At 51.9% G+C, this 19,121-nt stretch overlaps 1 protein-coding gene across 1 annotated transcript in view; it reads right to left on the bottom strand.

Annotated features, from left to right (window-relative positions):
* NPHP4 (nephrocystin 4) overlaps positions 1-19,121 on the bottom strand; it is a 174,946-nt gene that overhangs the window by 144,466 nt on the left and 11,359 nt on the right. The window lies entirely within an intron of this gene.

Genomic DNA, 19,121 nt, shown 5'->3' with positions numbered 1-19,121 from the left:
CCGCACTTCCTCCCTCCCATCTCTCCCAACCCCACACCCCCTCTCTCCAGCACTCCCTTCTCCCTCCCTTGTCTCCTGTCTCCCCCACTCCTCTCCCTCCCCACTCCACTCTCTGATGCTCCCCTGTCTCCCCCACTCCCCTCTCTACTGCTCCCCTGTCTCCCCCACTCCCCTCTCTGCTGCTCCCGTCTCCCCCACTGCCCTCACATTCCCAACAACCAATCGACCAACAACTGCCCTCACATTCCCCTTCCTCCCCCACTACCCGCTCTGCTGCCCCCCCCTGTCTCCCCCATTCCCTTGTCTCCCCCACTCCCATCACATCCCCCTCCCTCCCCCACTTTCCTCTCTGCTGCTCCCCTGTCTCCCCCACTCCCTCCTGTCTCCCCATGCCCCTCTCTGCTGCTCCCCTGTCTCCCCCACTCCCCTCACGTCACCCTCCCTCCCCCACTACCCCCAGCCACCCTCCATCCCCCACTCACATCCCCTCATGCATTAATATTTATTTATTACATGATAATTTATAGCTGGGTCGGGGTTCAAACCCAGGCTAGGCAGCTTAGAGGCGAGTGCAGGTAGCTCGGAGGGCATCTTGCCAGCTGAGGCCATATCTTAACGCACTGTTAATAATTAAACTGTGATTTGTTGTTGTACCGTTATTGTTACGGATTCGTCACTTCCGTTGTTGTGGTTTTCATCCACTTGAAACCTTTCTGGTTCCATGTACTATTATTGTTTTCAAAAGGTTTATTGTGTATGAACTGTTTTCAAAAGGTGAAAAGTTAGTTTTAAAATAAACAGGAAACCGGATCGGGAACCGGACGACGACGAAGAGGAGGAAGAAAAAAGAAGGCGGAGTGAGTGGAGTCGGACAAGAAGCATAGTTGCTTTGCGGTCTGGAGCGAACGTTGGCGAGCAAGAGTCATGAGTGAACTTTGGGTTTCCCAGGAAAGGGATTCCTGCGACAGAGTAGTTATCGCTGTGACAGATTAACCTGCATGTCAGGTTTTGCGATCGATTCCGGAGAGAATCATTGTCGGGCCGTTACGTCTCGAGTACGGCCATCGGCCATTTTGACTCGCGCGCTTTGTGCGTCGAGCAAGGTTTCTTTGCTTCGCTTCAGCCTTTGCGTGTCGCGCAAGGTTTTTCTTCGCTTCACGTCAGCCGTTTTCTCCGCTTTCAGACGTATCTGGTGTGTGTGTGTGCAACGCGGATATACCTGAAGGTAAATCTGAGGTTTGCCGACTGCGAGCTGTGAAACTTCCATACCCGAGGGTGTGATTTCCCAGTCGCCTGGAGGGCGCCTTTGGATTTCCCAGTCGCCTGGAGGGCGCCTTTGCACAGCTTTGGCACAGGGACTGTAACTGCCAACCCAACGGGATTCTGGTCTCGATTGGACATTGATCTGACGATCGCTGGAGCGAATCCACTTGGGCTTGAAGCCGGGAATTAGAGACATTGGGAATCTTCTTCTTTCCGCTCACTTGGAGCACAGTGAGTTATATATACGAAACTGATGGTGCCATCATAGGACATATATTGATTGTACTTTTGATTACTATTAATGTTGTACTGTTATTCTTGTGTGATCTTAATACAATATTTGTTTGTGAGTAACAATTGGTGTGGCTTCCCCATTGATCTTTGACATACAGAATAACACATTTTTCTGCCGTGACTCCTCTCGGGGCTCGGAGGTACACCGTGACCAGGGGGTCGGGCACGTAACATTATGTATTGCTATACTTTAAAAGAGTGTGATCAATGTCCCTGAAAGGTGTAAAAAAAATTCAGATGTACAATAATTACCTTTAAAAGAGTTTAAAAAATGCATTTTGGGGCCATTTTACCTCACGTCTCATGGAGCCTATTATTTAATTATAAAAATCACTTTTTCCGAATTTTGTTCCGATTTCACTCTAGATTTCGACATAATTATGTAGGTCATGAGTTCCAATCGTGAAATATGGAATAATATTTTGACTATCAGCTTTTAATAAGCCTGTACAATACATTATTCAATCTTGTCAGGAGCCAAACAGATTGCACCTCGCCTCACACAGCCAAACAGCGTAACCGCAAATGGACGAATGGACAGCCATCTATATTACACACACACACACACACACACACACACACACACACACACACACACACACACACACACACACACACACACACACACACACACACACACACATAATTATATATATACATATACTGTATAGTGTTTATATATATATATACAGTATATACCCTATATATATATATACAGTATATGAACCCTGTCAGAGGGTTCTCTTGAGAGCTTGACAGGCAGAGCATATGTACATGGCAGTGACGTCATTACTTTGAAAGCTGGAGAACTGAACATATATTTGGATTGGTTTGCTCCCGGCTGCATCCAGGGAATTCCATATAATGAGTGGATACCAGAGATAATGTGCCATGTGGCAGATGGTACTTATCGCTCCCATTAAGGTACAGCATAGCTGGATGGGATACCTTAATGGCGGTTCACCACTGATGGTATGAAATCGCATAGTGACTGATATATATATATATATGAGAGAATAGTATACAGAACTGTATATGGTTTTTGGTAGCCATTATTTATTTATGTACACTTTGACCAAAATGCAGAATGTGGATTATTTATTTATTTATGTACACTTTGACCAAAATGCAGTCTGTGGATTATTTATTTATTTATGTACACTTTAGGATCACCGATACAGACATACTACCTTGAATGATCAATATATTTATATATACTTCATGTACTCCACCGACATACTAATTTGAATTATTTATATATTTCCATATACTTTACCACCTCCACGAGCAACACACAACTTTAATAATTAATTAATTTATAAACACTTAACCATAACCGTTACATATATATCTTTGCTACTGTGCCCAGTTTTGTTTTAAGAAATCCGTTCATTTCCGAAACAAATTAACAGTATTTTCAAAGTTTTTCAAAAGGAAAATTCCAAATCCAGAATGAATCTTGCAACTGCAACAAATACAAAATGGTGTCTCAGTCCAAAACGAGTTTGAGTGAGTAGGGCGATTGCAATATCAATCTGACTGGAGCAGCATTTTCGCAGTGCACTATGAGGATGCCTTAGATTTTCTTCTTTTTTTTTGTATATAAGATCGAGGCTCATGTAAGAGCTAACATTAATCAAAAAAAGACAAACCGACACATAAAACATAAGATAAAGGGAGCGGGAGACAAGACGGGGAGCGGGAGACAAGACGGGGAGAGAGAGGGAAGCACACAAGTGCAACATTTGAGAGCAGGGACATCGGGAGATCTGTGGGAGGGAGAGGGCTTGGGGAGAGTAGGCACGGAAAGGAGGGGGGGGGGGGGGGGGAAGGTATAAAACAAATGGATACTGCTAGGACTTCCAGGAAAAAAGTCGGTATTTCAAAAAAAGTGGATCTGAGGTGAATTGACGAGGGTAGAAAAGATCAAGGTTTTGGATGGGGGAAGATAAGAGATGGTGGTGAACAAATTTGAATGGGAGAATGGTAATGAAAGCGAAGGTGGTGATAAATGAAGAAGTAATCCAACCATAACACTTTTAATCAAATGCCAGTGATTTAGAGAACTTTGATGTTTCGGTCCTGCAGGATTCTTTGGGCAGATTGCTGGTAAATAGGCCTACAAACTTTCTTATGATCAAATAACGATATATTTTATCACGCCTTCCCCGGGCCCAGCATGTGGGCCCTCGCACTTGCGTTGGGTGTCGTTCAGCACGTTGTTGGCATTTCGCCTTGCCTGTTCCAGACAATAAAGTAGGGAAAATCGTACTCTAATCCTCGCTAAGTGCCAATTTTTCCAGGGTGCTAGTGGTCAAAACACAACAAGTGAGACGAGAATATCATGACATATGCCTCCGTCGATGGTCTCTGTGCGAGCCAAAATAGCTGCTAACTTGGGATTTTTTTTGACCACTCAAACATTCCATGGCCATCTTACTACGGCATACTTCCTGTATCCCATAGCTAAACAACTCTTCCTCACCACACGTTTTTTGGTATTTTCACAGCAAATTACCATTGTTAAGTTATCATCCAGAAATGAATGATTTTTGCAGTTGCAATCACATTCCTAGGGCAGGGCTATTTTCTGGGTATTAATCACGAATTAATTTTCAATTTCTCTTAAAGGACGAAAGATCTAGGGGAGAAACTTGGAGAAAAAAGAATATATTAATGAATTTTTTTTATCGTCGATTAGGTGTAGAAATTAACATAGGCAAGAAAGAGACCTTCAATGACGAGACCTTTAATGAACTTGGCAGTCACTGACTGGTTGTCTACTCAATTTGAATAATTTGTCGATGTTCAACACATGGAAAAAAACAAACAAAAAAAAAAACACCTTTAGAGGTCATTTTTCCCCACAAAGCGGGGGTTGGCCTTTTTCGGGGACCGTGGTTGTTGTTGTTTTTTTTGGTCCAGTTTTTGAAGCAATGTTTTACGGCCGGATGCCCTTCCTGACGCCAACCCTTTTTGTCGCCTTTTTACGACAAACAGGGAATTACCAGTGAACTGGTACTCAATTAGCCGACCTCGGAAGGATGACAGGCTGAGTCAACCCCCCTGGCGTTAATTCAGCGATCGACCAGGATTCGAACCCAGGATCCTAGGATCCCAAGCCGGCACCCTAACTGCTAAGCCAACACCAGGGGTCAACACAACACATGGAAAATGGACCAAAACTGTTAAATATTATCACAGGTGTGTACATCAGAGTATGCATTTATTAATTAATCCTCATGAACAACATATGCACACAACTAATGCATTTGTGAAATGTCCTAAAGAATAGCATCGGATCAAATTAAAGATGACATCTCTGATGAGCAAACTAAACTGGAAGCCAAGAGAATATTTCGCTGGAGATAGATTGATCAAGTGATGTATGTGCTTGCTCGGAATCTACATGTGAAAAAAGGAGATTGGAGGTTTTGCAGAAATCGACCAAACGCTCAAGGAAAATATCAATATTAAAGGAAGACGTAACTACAGTAGTTTCTTATTTTTTATATTGACTGCTAACTTAACTAGATGGTATTCATAGAATACTTACCCTGCGCAGTCAACTTGTTGTGAGCGAACTCTTCTGTTTTTGAACATTTCTTTTTCTTTCATCCAATATGGCTGCCAGACCACGTGAGCGATTACATCATAAATTTATATTCTCTAAAATAATTGTTGCATAGATCACGCTCAATACCTTTCAAACTGATCAGACTATGCGTTGTCCCTGTCGAATTATGACATCATAATTATGGCACTGTTGACGTCATTGTTAACAACACCTATTCCCCATATGGAGTTCTTTACAATGAGCCATGTTTCAATTTTTTCCATGCAGTGGTTTGGGACATATAGAGGTGCAACATTTTTCGGTTTTTCCAAGATGGTACCTGTACCACATGACCTATGACGTCATGATTGTCATTAAAATATTCTACAGGAGGAGGCATTCCTATGGTGAAAATTTCGTGTCCATCAGACCAACAGTTGCTGAGAAAAATAACTCACAATGATTGGATAATGGTTGTACTTGTCGAATTATGACATCATAACGAAGGCACCGATGACATCATGAACATATCTTATTCCCCAAGGGGAGTACTTGACAATGAGCCATGTTTCAATTTTTTCCATGGAGCGGTTTCGGAGATATAGAAGTGCAGCTGTTTTCGATTTTTTTCCAAGATGGCGCCTGTACCACGTGACCTATGACGTTGTAGCGGCTACCGCTGGGTTTTCACAATCGCCTTGCACCTATCAAGGACGCGGAGCGATCACCATGCCGGGCTCGTCCAGGACGCCTGGGCAGGCCCGCGCTCAACTTGTCAGGCCTCGGTCGGGACGCCCGGGCATGCCCCCTCTCGCCTTTCCTGGGCAAACGCTCCGGGATAATGTGTGTATATTGTTACGGACCACGGATTAGGATGTTATTTACCGAGCGGTGGTATTACCGCGGCCGAACAGTGCTTCCCCCTTTCTTCCCGACTCACCCGATTCACCCAGACGTTGGCCAAATCGCGCTATGCTAAATCAATGATGGAAAGGACACGACGACTGGGATAGATGAAACGACGCAAGGGGTACAGTTCTCAAGACCTCCGGAGGAGGGTATAATTACAGTGGTGGAGAAAAGGGGGTAGATTACAAGGCAGAGTGAGGTAAAGACACAGAAGAGATGGATACTTAAATACAGTCTTATCTTATCCCAGACAGACCACGGACAAACGGACAAGGTAGACTTACACAGGGATTGATGGCAGGAAGGGACAGGTAGGTCGATGGCACAAGGTGCACCTTGGCTCGGGGACAGGATAAAGCACGGTCCAAAAGATGCAGGGAGGCCTCACAGCGCTCGGAGGTGGTCTTGCTTGCTCCAAGCTCAGCGCGCATCTGACGTCACCTCCCTCTCACTGCGCATGCTCAGCGGGGAGTGACACGCCCTCGGCTGGTTGGTTCCGCCCCACTGGGGCCGGTCCGCCGCTTCCATTGGGTGCGGGGGTTACCGGGCTCCACCCTTGACGAGGAGCTGACAGGGAGCCCCTGTTTGGTAACCCCGTCGAGCACATGTTCGATGGCGGCTCGTTGGGAAGGCCTGGTGCCCTCCCACCACCCCTACCAACAAAGCCGGAGTGAGGACGCGCACTCCCTGCGCTCGTTGTTGTTGTTGTTGCTGTTGTTGTTGTTGCTGAACTGTGAGGAAGAGCTGCGGGGAGGTATTGGGAGGTCCTAAACTTCCTAACTGTGCCATACAATCACATTCTGGTGCAACGAAGGGTCAGAATTAATGGAAACGAATCCTTAACTGACATAGACTAAGAATAACTAGCAAGATGTCCTATAGTTGTCTTACATGAGATGCGGTGAACCTGGGTGCGACATTTAATGGGGGAAATAGGGGGAGGTCGGGTCTACAGAGTGTTGTTTACAGAAAATGGGACTAGGGAATGGGGGATTGGGGAGAGTTGGGAAGTATTGAGGAAAGAGGGGAATATTTACAAGCGGATATGGATGGATCAAAATCCCATATCCGCAACAATATATATTGCTGCCCGATAAACGGGCTTTAGAGAGTACCTGAGTGTTTTGTTTGAATAAAGCAACTCGGACGAATTCCAGCTTTTTGTCACGTCCATTCTTCCGATCGACGTGGGAGCCCGAGCTCCTTCATTGGTGACCTACCGACATGGACACGGCAGTGGCCCTTAAACTGCCTACCTTCTGGGAGGCTCACGCGGCGGTTTGGTTCGCACAGGCAGATTCCCTGTTCGCCCTGCGAGGCATCACGGCCGACGACACCCGCTTCCACCATGTGGTAGCAGCGCTCGGTTCAGCCACCGCGGCCCGCGCCCTGAGCCTCCTCGAGAGCCCGCCAGCCGTTGACAAATACGGCGCGATTAAAAAGCTTCTCCTCGACGCTTTCGCCCTCCCTTCGGCGGAACGCGCACGGCACCTGCTCGACCTGCCCGAGCTCGGCGACACGCGCCCTTCCGAGCGAATGGACTACATGCTTTCGCTGCTCGGCGAGCACTCTCCGGCATTCCTGTTCCGGGAGCTGTTCCTCCGTCAGCTGCCTAGCCCGGTACGCCTCGCCCTGGCAAGCACGACGATCATGGATCCCCGTGCCCTTGCCAGGGAAGCCGACAAGATCTCCGCCGCAGGCCAGCGCATCGCAGCAGCGACCTGGGGCCCACCGCCGTCCGACGCAACACCCATGGCGCCCGAGCACCCGGCACGTTCGACGACCGAACTGCCGACGCAATTGGCGGCCGCTACACCGAGCCGACCACCTCCAGCACGACGGCCGGGGCCTCCACCTGACCAAGCGTGGTGTTACTATCATGCCAGGTTCGGACAGAAGGCCCGGACATGCCGACCCCCGTGCACCTTCGGCAGGCCGGGAAACGGCCGGGCCGGCGTTCATTACCAGCCATGAGCGCCGGCCACACGGGCAACTTACTGTTCATCACGGATAAAGCGTCCGGACGGCGCTTCCTGTGCGACACCAGCGCCCAACTGAGCGTCATACCCGCCTCTGACCAGGACAGGCAGTCCGCGGTTTGCGGCCCCTCCTTGGACGCCGTTGGACGGTGCCCGGACGCTCTGGGCATGCCCGGACATGCCCGGACAGCATGCGGGCATGCCCGGACGCTCTGGGCGAGCCCTGGAAAGGCGAGAGCGGGCATGCCCGGGAAAGACGAGACCGGGCGTGCCCGGGAGGTTCGGGCGTGCCCGGGAACAGTGAGTCCGGGCATGCCCGGGAGAGGCGCGTCTGGCCGTGTTCTGGCCGGTGCAAGGCGATTGTGTGCATCCAGCGGTAACCGCTACAACATCATAATTATGAATAAAGAAATTGTACAGGCGGAGGTGCTTCTATGGTAAAATTTCGTGTCAATCGGACGAACAGTTTCCGAAAAAATGAATTTTCAAAATGCAGACACGGCACACGTATGCATATGAATGCTTAACCGTGCTTTTCGCTTCGTGAGCGGCCAACGGATCGGCCATCCGCACCTTCGGCCCGCGCAACGTCACCCTCTGCTTCGGTGGCCAACGCTTTGCTTGGACGTTTGTAACCGCAAACGTGCCCATGGCTCTGCTAGGCGCCGACTTCCTCTGCGCACACGGACTGCTGGTGGACGTCCAACGGCGTCGTTTAATCAACGCCGAAACCTTCAGCTCCCTGGTATGCACATTGAGCAGCTCCGCGCCGACCGAGCTGGCATGCGCCCTCCCGGCGGCGAACGAGTTTGCTCGCCTGCTCACGGAGTTCCCGGCCCTCACGCGGCCGACGTTTTCGGCCGTCGCAGTATGGCATGGGATCGAGCACCACATACCAACCACGGGCCCGCCGGTCTACGCCAGAGCCCGCCGCCTCGACCCAGCCAAGCTCGCCGTGGCCAAAGCCGAGTTCGACGCTTTAGAACACCTGGGCATCGTGCGGCGCTCCGATAGCGCATGGGCTTCGCCACTACACATCGTCCCAAAGCCAGGGGGCGGCTGGCGCCCATGTGGCGACTGCCGCCGCCTTAACGACGCTACCACCCCCGACAGGTATCCGATCCCGCACATCCAAGACTTCTCCGTCCGTCTGGCGGGACGGGTCATTTTTTCGAAAATTGATCTCATACGGGGATATCACCAGGTACCTGGCAGGGCGGCCGACGTCTCTAAAACGGCAGTCATCACGCCGTTCGGCTTATTCGAATTCTTACGGATGCCATTTGGTCTCAAGAACGCGGCTCAGGCGTTCCAGCGCTTGATGGACGGCGTGCTGCGTGACCTGCCGTTCCTTTTCGTTTACCTGGACGACATCCTTGTCGCCAGCACATCCCGGGCCGAGCACCTCCTCCACCTCCGAACACTGTTCGGGCGCCTCAGCGAGCACGGCCTCATCGTCAACCCAGCCAAATGCCACTTCGGCACGACGGCCGTTGATTTTTTGGGCCACCACATCACCAAGAACGGGGCCGTGCCGCTGCCAACCAAGGTCGAGGCCATCACCACGTTCCTGCGTCCCCGCACCATAAAGGCCCTGCAGGAATTCCTGGGAATGGTGAATTTTTATCACCGCTTCGTGCCCCGCGCTGCTCAACTCATGCGGCCCCTCTACGAAGCCCTCCGGGGCAAGCCGGCCAAGCACGACATCGCCTGGTCTGCAGCAATGGACGCGGCCTTCCAAAGCTCAAAGCGGGCCCTCACCGACGCAACACTGCTCGCTCACCCGGTGCTCAACGCTCCCATTGCCCTCACCACGGATGCCTCCGATTACGCGGTGGGCGCCGTACATGAGCAATGGGTGAACGGGGTTTGGCAGCCACTCGCTTTTTTCAGCCGGCAGCTCCGGCCGAACGAGCTCAAATACAGAACGTTTGACCGTGAGCTCCTGGGTCTACACCTGGCCGTCCGCCATTTCCGCCACCTCCTGGAGGGCCGACCTTTCACGGCGTTCGTCGACCACAAGCCGTTGGTTTACGCAATGGCCAAGGTCACGGAGCCGTGGTCGGCCCGCCAACAGCGCCACCTCTCCGCCGTGTCGGAGTTTACCACGGACATCCGGCACGTCGCCGGCAAAAACAACGCCGTGGCCGACTGTCTTTCCCGGGCCAGCGCGAACGCGGTCCACCTGGGCGTGGATTTCGCGCTTATGGCGGCGGACCAAACCACCGACACCACGGTGCAAGCCCTGCGGGCGGCGGACACGGGCCTCCGCCTGGCCGACATCCCCTTCGCGGACACTGTCCTGCTCTGCGACGTCTCCCAAGGCCAGCCTCGCCCCATCGTGCCCGTCACCTGTCAACGCCGCATCTTCGCCTCTGTTACATATTTATGTGAATGTATGTGAATTACCATTCAGGTCTTTGCTTATCCGTGTGTAGTATATTAAGTTGTTGTGGTTGTAGTTGTTGTGTAGTTGTTGTGGTTGGAGGGTCAGGAGCCCTTCTGAAAAAGTGGCCGGAAACGGAAGTGACCGGAAACGGAAGAGGAAAAGACACGAGGAAAAAAGGACGAGTATTCTTCTCTCTCGCCCGATCCGACGAAAGTGGGGATTGATTGAGCCGTGTGGAAAAGCGGCGTTCCCGAGCCTGTCTGGCGAGAGGAGTTACCGGGACGGATACCTGCCCGGTGGACGTCAAACTGTCGTGTGGCCGTGCACCGACCCAGCGTTGGGCGCCGTTCGCGACACAGTCTAAAAAGACGCGTACGGGTCGCCCGTTGGGGCCTAACACGCCTTGCAAGCGGCGTGGGGTTTGGCTTGCTTTCCCCTACCCGCTTCGCGTGGCCACGAGGGGCTGCAGCCGGGGTGCCTGGTAGTGGTACGATACCTGCCCGGTGGAAACACGTCCACCCGGGGTTCGTTCAACCGCCCGAGTGCGGCGACGCCGACCATCATCTTGGTCAGGAGGGGCCCAGAGACATTGTGCGGGACCGAGACCAAAAGGGGGTCGTGAGTACTCACCGGGACACACATATATAAGATGGCCATCTTAATCATAGGGAATGGATTGTGGATAGGGAATTGTTGATGGTTGTGTATTGTTGATTGCTCGGGGAAAATCTCCGTGGTTGTGTCATTGAAATTGTATGGTATCCTTACCATTGAAATATATCCTTGAACATCAGTTGTCTCTTGGGTGAAATTCATATGGATTGCGTGGCGAAAGCGCATATATAATACAGCTTTCTGGCGAAGTTCCGCTCACGGTCCGGGGGTCACCGAGACCAGGTATTCACCGAGGGGACCACGTAACAGAATTGGGGGCTCGTCCAAATTACGATTTGCGGTTTCGCAATTGGGTCTATGTCCGGGATTTAAAATTGTATAACATAATAAAATAATAGTTTTATTAATTAAAATTAATTAATTAATTATTAATTGGTAAATTTTTTTTGAGAAATTGGGGTAAAGTCTTGGGTGAAGGTTAACAGGTGTTAACGATAGGCACCATGGCGTTTGTGGCACAGAACTTTGTGGTAACCCCGAGTGAGGCACAGTTCCGAGCGTTGCTAAAGTCGGACCTCTTGAAATTGGCCAAACATTTTAACTTGGAGGTCCGAACTAATTTGAGGAAGGCAGAGTTGCAGGCCACGGTGATACAATCTATGGTGGGATTAGGAACATGGGACGAGTTAGCCTGGGAGTGGCTACCCGAAGAACCAGAAGATGTTGAGCTCCGGAAACTGGAGTTGCAATTACGGAGCCAGGAACGGATTAAAGAAGAAGAAAGGAAAGCAGAAGAGAGGAGAGAAGAGAAGCAAGCAGAGGAAAGGAGAGTGGAACGAGAACTCCAGGAAAGGTTAAAAGAAGAAGAAAGGAAAGCAGAAGCGAGGAGAGAAGAGAAACAAGCAGAGGAAAGGAGAGTGGAACGAGAACTCCAGGAAAGGTTAAAAGAAGAAGAAAGGAAAGCAGAAGCGAGGAGAGAAGAGAAACAAGCAGAGGAAAGGAGAGTGGAACGAGAACTCCAGGAAAGGTTAGAAGGGAGAAAAGCAGAGGAGAGGAGAGCTGCAAGGGACCTCGAAGCAGAGGAGAGAAAAGCGGAAAGGGAATTAAAGGAACGTGACATGGAGCTTCAGCAAGAAATCAAATTCAAGGAGCTGGAGTTAATGAGAGAACGGGGAGAGGCACCACCCTTGCTGACGGGGTCGACACCTAACCAGAAAACCTGGGATGTGGGCAGACATGTGAGGCTGGTTCCACCGTTCAGTGAAAAGGAAGTCGCGAAATTTTTCCCACACTTTGAGAAAGTGGCTCGACAATTAAACTGGCCGGAGGAGGCCTGGACCATACTCGTGCAAAGTGTGCTGGTGGGGAAAGCTCAGGAAATTTATTCGGCGCTACCAATGGACCAATGTGCAGATTATGAGGTACTGAAGACGCACATCCTCAAAGCCTATGAGTTGGTTCCGGAAGCTTACAGGCAAAAATTCAGGAATGCCAGGAAGAGGGAGAGTGAGACCCATGTGGAGTTTGCCAGAGTGAAAGAAAACATGTTTGATCGGTGGTGTGAGTCAAAAGGAGTCGGGAAAGACTTCGAAACATTGCGTGACTTGATCCTGGTGGAGGAATTCCAGCAGTGTGTCCACGAGGACATCAAAGTGTACCTGCAGGAAAAGAAAGTACCAAAGTTGTGGGACGCAGCCACCATGGCAGATGATTATGCCTTAACCCACCGAATAGGGGTCCACAAACCTAACTCCTCGCCTAGACTTCAGCAGGGGAGTTATGGAACACCCGGGGCGGAGAACGACCATACATGGCGGCGGCCTCGAGATGATTATGGGGACAACTATGATACCCCACCTGTTCGAAATCAGAGGGATGCGGGCCCAAGACAAACTTATAGTTCGGGGGGCCCGAGGCAGACCCCGAGTTTTTCCTCCGGGCCTGCTTGCGCGTTTTGCAAGAAACCTGGACACTTGATGTCCAGTTGTTACCTCATGAAAAGGGACAACCCAGAGCGGAGTCCGACTATTACAACTCCGAATGCGATGGCTAGCGTAAGAAATCGCCATCAAAAGGGTTACCAACCATTTATTTCAGAGGGGTTTGTGTCACGGGATGGAGCCTCGACTAACCGGAGACCGGTTAGGATATTGAGGGACACAGGGGCCCATCAATCTTTAATGCTTGAAGGCATTTTGCCATGGTCCGAGGAGACGGCAACGGGGGATAGTGTTCGTTTACAGGGGATCGGGGGCGGTGTTAGTGCTCCCCTTCATGTCATCCATTTGGAGTCCGATTTGGTGTCAGGACCGGTCACCGTCGGTTTACAAGCCACGCTTCCTGTAGAGGGTGTATCTGTGGTTATCGGGAATGATTTGGCCGGGGGTCAAGTTTATGGTAACCTGAGGGTTGGTAAAGAGCCCAGCAGGGAAAATAACACCACACCAGCTCGGGATGGCGACAAAAGTGCCAAGTTATTTGTAGGGGGACTGAACTTCAAAACAGAGGAAGAAGTTCTGACCTCTGTCTTCAACAGATATGGGCCGCTGGTGGAAGTGCGGTTGGTAAGAGACTGGGAAACGCAACAGTCAAGAGGGTTCGGCTTTGTCACGTTTGCCAGCACAAAAGACGCCAGAGAGGCAGAGAAGAATTGGAATGGCAAGGATTTGGAGGGTCGGGCGATAACAGTAGGGAAGGCATTTCGTAGGCGTCGAGAGGTCTACAGGAGAGGACAACTGGGCGGTAGTTTTGGTGGTGGCCGCAATCAATATTATTATGGAGGCTCCCTGAGTTACGGCAGCTCCCGAAGGAAGGATTGTCAAAGTAGTGGCCGAGAAGGAGACCGCTATTCATGGGACTACAGGGACAAGCGGTCCCACCATAATTATTAGGGAAGTTCTGAGAAGTTGAAGCACTGAATGCGGCGGAGCCGCCGAGCCAAGATTCCTACACGGATTAACCGTGAACGCCGTTCCTAAAGGCGTCCATGTAGTGAACTTTCATGCACGGACTAACCGTGAACTTCACGTTCCTAAAGGCATCCATGTAGTGAATACTCGGCTTGGCCTCCCGGAAAAAGTGCTATCGAGTTGCTTAACTTTGGATCTTTGATCAACCCCTTAACCTTCATTCACAAGAAACTGACGGTCAAAGTCAGAGGGTCATGAGATGGAGTTTAATTTGGCAGGGACAATGTCGTTGCTGGTGCTTAGTCCAGAGGGAGTAATCTGGAGGGGTTGTGGGGAAATTTTGGTTGCTTTATTTTTAAGTGATAACTGTGCCCGGGGGGAACTGATAATGTGGGGGGGTTGAGTTATCTGGTTTGTTTCTCCAAATTGGCCGGCAAAGAAAGTTTTCGCTGGGTTCAAACTTTCTTTCTTGAAGGGGGGGAGTGTTACATATTTCTGTGAATGTATGTGAATTACCATTCAGGTCTTTGCTTATCCGTGTGTAGTATATTAAGTTGTTGTGGTTGTAGTTGTTGTGTAGTTGTTGTGGTTGGAGGGTCAGGAGCCCTTCTGAAAAAGTGGCCGGAAACGGAAGTGACCGGAAACGGAAGAGGAAAAGACACGAGGAAAAAAGGACGAGTATTCTTCTCTCTCGCCCGATCCGACGAAAGTGGGGATTGATTGAGCCGTGTGGAAAAGCGGCGTTCCCGAGCCTGTCTGGCGAGAGGAGTTACCGGGACGGATACCTGCCCGGTGGACGTCAAACTGTCGTGTGGCCGTGCACCGACCCAGCGTTGGGCGCCGTTCGCGACACAGTCTAAAAAGACGCGTACGGGTCGCCCGTTGGGGCCTAACATGCCTTGCAAGCGGCGTGGGGTTTGGCTTGCTTTCCCGTACCCGCTTCGCGTGGCCACGAGGGGCTGCAGCCGGGGTGCCTGGTAGTGGTACGATACCTGCCCGGTGGAAACACGTCCACCCGGGGTTCGTTCAACCGCCCGAGTGCGGCGACGCCGACCATCATCTTGGTCAGGAGGGGCCCAGAGACATTGTGCGGGACCGAGACCAAAAGGGGGTCGTGAGTACTCACCGGGACACACATATATAAGATGGCCATCTTAATCATAGGGAATGGATTGTGGATAGGGAATTGTTGATGGTTGTGTATTGTTGATTGCTCGGGGAAAATCTCCGTGGTTGTGTCATTGAAATTGTATGGTATCCTTACCATTGAAATATATCCTTGAACATCAGTTGTCTCTTGGGTGAAATTCATATGGATTGCGTGGCGAAAGCGCATATATAACACAGCTTTCTGGCGAAGTTCCGCTCACGGTCCGGGGGTCAACGAGACCAGGTATTCACCGAGGGGACCACGTAACAGCCTCCCTCCACGGCCTTTCCCACCCGGGCCGGAAAGCTTCCCAGAAGCTGGTGTCGGCGCGATTCGTCTGGCACGGCCTTCGTCGGGACGTCCGCGATTGGACCAGCACCTGCACAGCCTGCCAACGGGCCAAGGTCCACCGACACACCCAGGCCCCGCTGGCACCTTTCACCGTGCCCGAACGACGTTTCGACCACGTCAACGTGGATCTGGTGGGCCCCCTCCCCCCGTCACGGGGGTTCACACACCTGCTCACCATGGTGGACAGGACCACCAGGTGGCCGGAGGCCGTTCCCCTCATCTCCACCACCACCGCCGACGTGGCGCAGGCTTTCATCGCCACCTGGGTCGCCCGCTTCGGCGCACCGGCGGACATCTCATCAGACCGCGGACCACAGTTCACCTCCGAGCTGTGGGGCGCGGTCGCCCGCAACCTGGGGGTCAAGCTCCACCGTACTACGGCCTACCACCCCCAAGCAAACGGGTTGTTCGAGCGTTTCCACCGCTCCATGAAGGCCGTGCTCATGGCCGGCCTTCAAGACGGCGGTTGGGCCGACTGGCTGCCGTGGGTCCTTTTGGGCCTCCGCACGGCCCCCAAGGAGGACCTCCAGGCATCCACCGCCGAGCTTGTCTACGGCCAGGCGCTACGCGTCCCGGGCGAATTCGTGCCCGACGCTACCAGTCCCTGGTCCGCAGCTCACCAGCGCTCTGACCTCTAGGAGGCCGCCCGACGGTTTGCCCCCGTGCCAACATCCCACCACGGTGACCCCCAGTCCTACGTCCCCCCAGCACTTCGCACAGCGGAGTATGTTTTTGTGCGTCACGACGCACATCGGGGGCCACTCCGGCCGCCGTACGACGGGCCCTTCCGGGTCCTGTGACGGGACGACAAGTCGTTCGTCATCGACATCGGCGGCAGGTCGGACCGGATTGCGGTGGACCGCCTCAAGCCGGCGCACGTGGACGTCGACCAACCACCACGGGTGGCCCTTCCGCCGCGGCGAGGCCGCCCCCCATCCACGGTGCCCCCCACTCGACCGCCCACCACCACACCGGACCCCCCCCCCACGACCCGCCAGGGGTCGCTTCGGCCGGGTCATCAGGACCCCCCTCAAATTGACCCTGCCGGTGCAAGTCGATTCTGGGGGGACGTGTGTAGCGGCTACCGCTGGGTTTTCACAATCGCCTTGCACCTATCAAGGACGCGGAGCGATCACCATGCCGGGCTCGTCCAGGACGCCTGGGCAGGCTCGCCCTCAACTTGCCAGGCTGCAGCCAGGACGCTCGGCCACGCCCCCTCTCGCCTTTCCTGGGCAAACGCTCCGGGATAATGTGTGTATATATATTGCTGCCCGATAAACGGGCTTTAGAGAGTACCTGAGTGTTTTGTTTGAATAAAGCAACTCGGACGAATTCCAGCTTTTTGTCGCGTCCATTCTTCCGATCGACGTGGGAGCCCGAGCTCCTTCAACGTTATAATTATCATTAAAAATTTATACAGGAGCTGCACATATTCTGAAAATTTCGTGTCCATCGGTCTAACAGTTGTGGAGGAATTTTTGTTTTATTCATACTGATCAGATCAAGCGTTGTACTTGTCAAATTATGACGTCATAATTAAGGCACCGATGACAACACCATCAACATATCTTATTCCCCATGGGGAGTACTTGACAATGAGCCATGTTTAAAAATTTTTCCATTGAGCAGTTTGGGAGATATGGAGGTGCAACATTTTTCAAAGATGGCGTCCGTACCACGTGACCTATGACGTTGAAGGAGCTGGGCTCCAACGCGAGTTGAAAGAATTGACGCGACCAAAGATGGAAATTCGTCCGAGTAGGTTTAATAAATGTATCACACTCGGGTACTCTGAAAAGCCCGTTTATCGGGCAGCAATATATATACACATTTATGTCGGGAAGTTTGTCCGGCAAAAGCTATACCGGGCATGCCCGGGTATCAAGGGCGAGCCTTGGAAAGGCGAGTCTGGACCTGCCCGGGCGTGTTTGGCTGCGGCCTGGCAAGTCGAGGCTGGGCGTGCCCGGGCGCTCTGGACGAGCACTGGAAAGGCGAGAGCGGGCATGCCCGGACGCTCTGGGCGAGCCCTGGAAAGGCGATAGCGGGCATGCCCGGACGCTCTGGGCGAGCCCTGGAAAGGCGATAGCGGGCATGCCCGGACGCTCTGGGCGAGCCCTGGAAAGGCGATAGCGGGCATGCCCGGACGCTCTGGGCGAGCCCTGGAAAGACGAGACCGGGCGTGCCCGGGAGGTTCGGGCGTGCCCGGGAACAGTGAGTCCGGGCATGCCCGGGAGAGGCGCGTCTGGCCGTGTTCTGGCCGGTGCAAGGCGATTGTGTGCATCCAGCGGTAACCGCTACACCGTCATAATTATGAATAAAGAAATTGTACAGGCGGAGGTGCTTCTATGGTAAAATTTCGTGTCAATCGGACGAACAGTTTCCGAGAAAATGAATTTTCAAAATGCAGACACGGCACACGTATGCATATGAATGCTTAACCGTGCTTTTCGCTTCGTGAGCGCAGGGAAATAACTACTGATGGTCAAAAGCTGACCACATTAAACAGCACAGGTTAGAAACATGAGACATGGACACTTTTGAAAAAGGACCAAGATATCCTACAAACCTTTTCACATGTGATGTCAACGCCACATCCTCGGGGTTCGATGGTATGGCCGAGTCTCAACCAGGACCATCTGTGAGATCACTAGACTCGGCCCGATCACATTGGATATTGCAAGGAGACGCTATTCCCTGTTTGGACACATCTGCCGCTTAAGTGCTCTGACTCTCTGACTCTCTTGAAAATCCTCTCTATCTCTTTGCTGATGACTCCACTCTCTGCCGCTCCATTCCTCATCCCTCAGATCGGCAGTCTGCAGCCTCCTCACTCTCTGCAGACCTGGACAAAACCACAGACTGGGAAAACAAGTGGAACATGTCTTTCAATCCTGACAAATCTCACACTCTCACTATGTCTCTCCGAAAAGTCTGACTGGACAACCCTCCCATCTACTTTCTGAATAATCCTCTCCAAGAAGTTCTGTCACACAAGCTTTTTGGTCTCACTATCTGCCATGATCTTTCCTGGGAAAACCACATTTACAAGCTGGCCTCCAAAGCCAGTCGCCGACTGGGCATCCTCCGTCGTGCGAAGTCATTCCTTGGCACACCTGAGCTCCTCACCACATACAAGGCTTTCATCCGCAGCTCAATGGAGTACTGCTCTCCCCTCTGGGCTGGTGCTCCTGCCTCACACCTAGCTCGTCTTCACGCTGTTGAAACCAAAGCGTTCAGAATCATTGGAATCTCCCACGATGACGCTATCTCCGAGGGCCTTTCACTTACTCACCGCAGGCAGGTTGGTGGTATTTCCGTCTTCTACCGACTCCTCTCCGGCCTTGCTCCCCCAGCTCTCTCTGGGCTCTGTCCCCCAAATATTCCTGCAGGTCGCACAAGATCTGCCTGCAACCCTCTTATGGTTAAACTGCCAAAATCAAGACTCTCTGCTCACCTTCACTCCTCTTTTCTCCCGCCTCTGGAACAAACTCCCTCACTCTCTTCAATCCCACTCCTCCCTCCAGGTCTTTAAAACGGCTGTTCACCACCATCTCTTATCTTCCCCAATCCAAAACCCTGATCTTTTCTCCCCCCGCTAATTTCACCCCAAATCCACTTTTTTGAGGTGACTTTTGTCTTCTTTCCTGGAAGTCCTTGGTGTCCTTGCGTTTTATACCTATCCTGCCTCCCCCCAGGCCCTCTCCCT

This window comes from Myxine glutinosa, chromosome 6 (assembly GCF_964187855.1).
Source record: "Myxine glutinosa chromosome 6, kmMyxGlut1.1, whole genome shotgun sequence".
Classification (NCBI taxonomy): domain Eukaryota; kingdom Metazoa; phylum Chordata; class Myxini; order Myxiniformes; family Myxinidae; genus Myxine; species Myxine glutinosa.
Note: the sequence above shows the minus strand (reverse complement) of the source record. Positions and strands in the feature narration are given on the sequence as shown.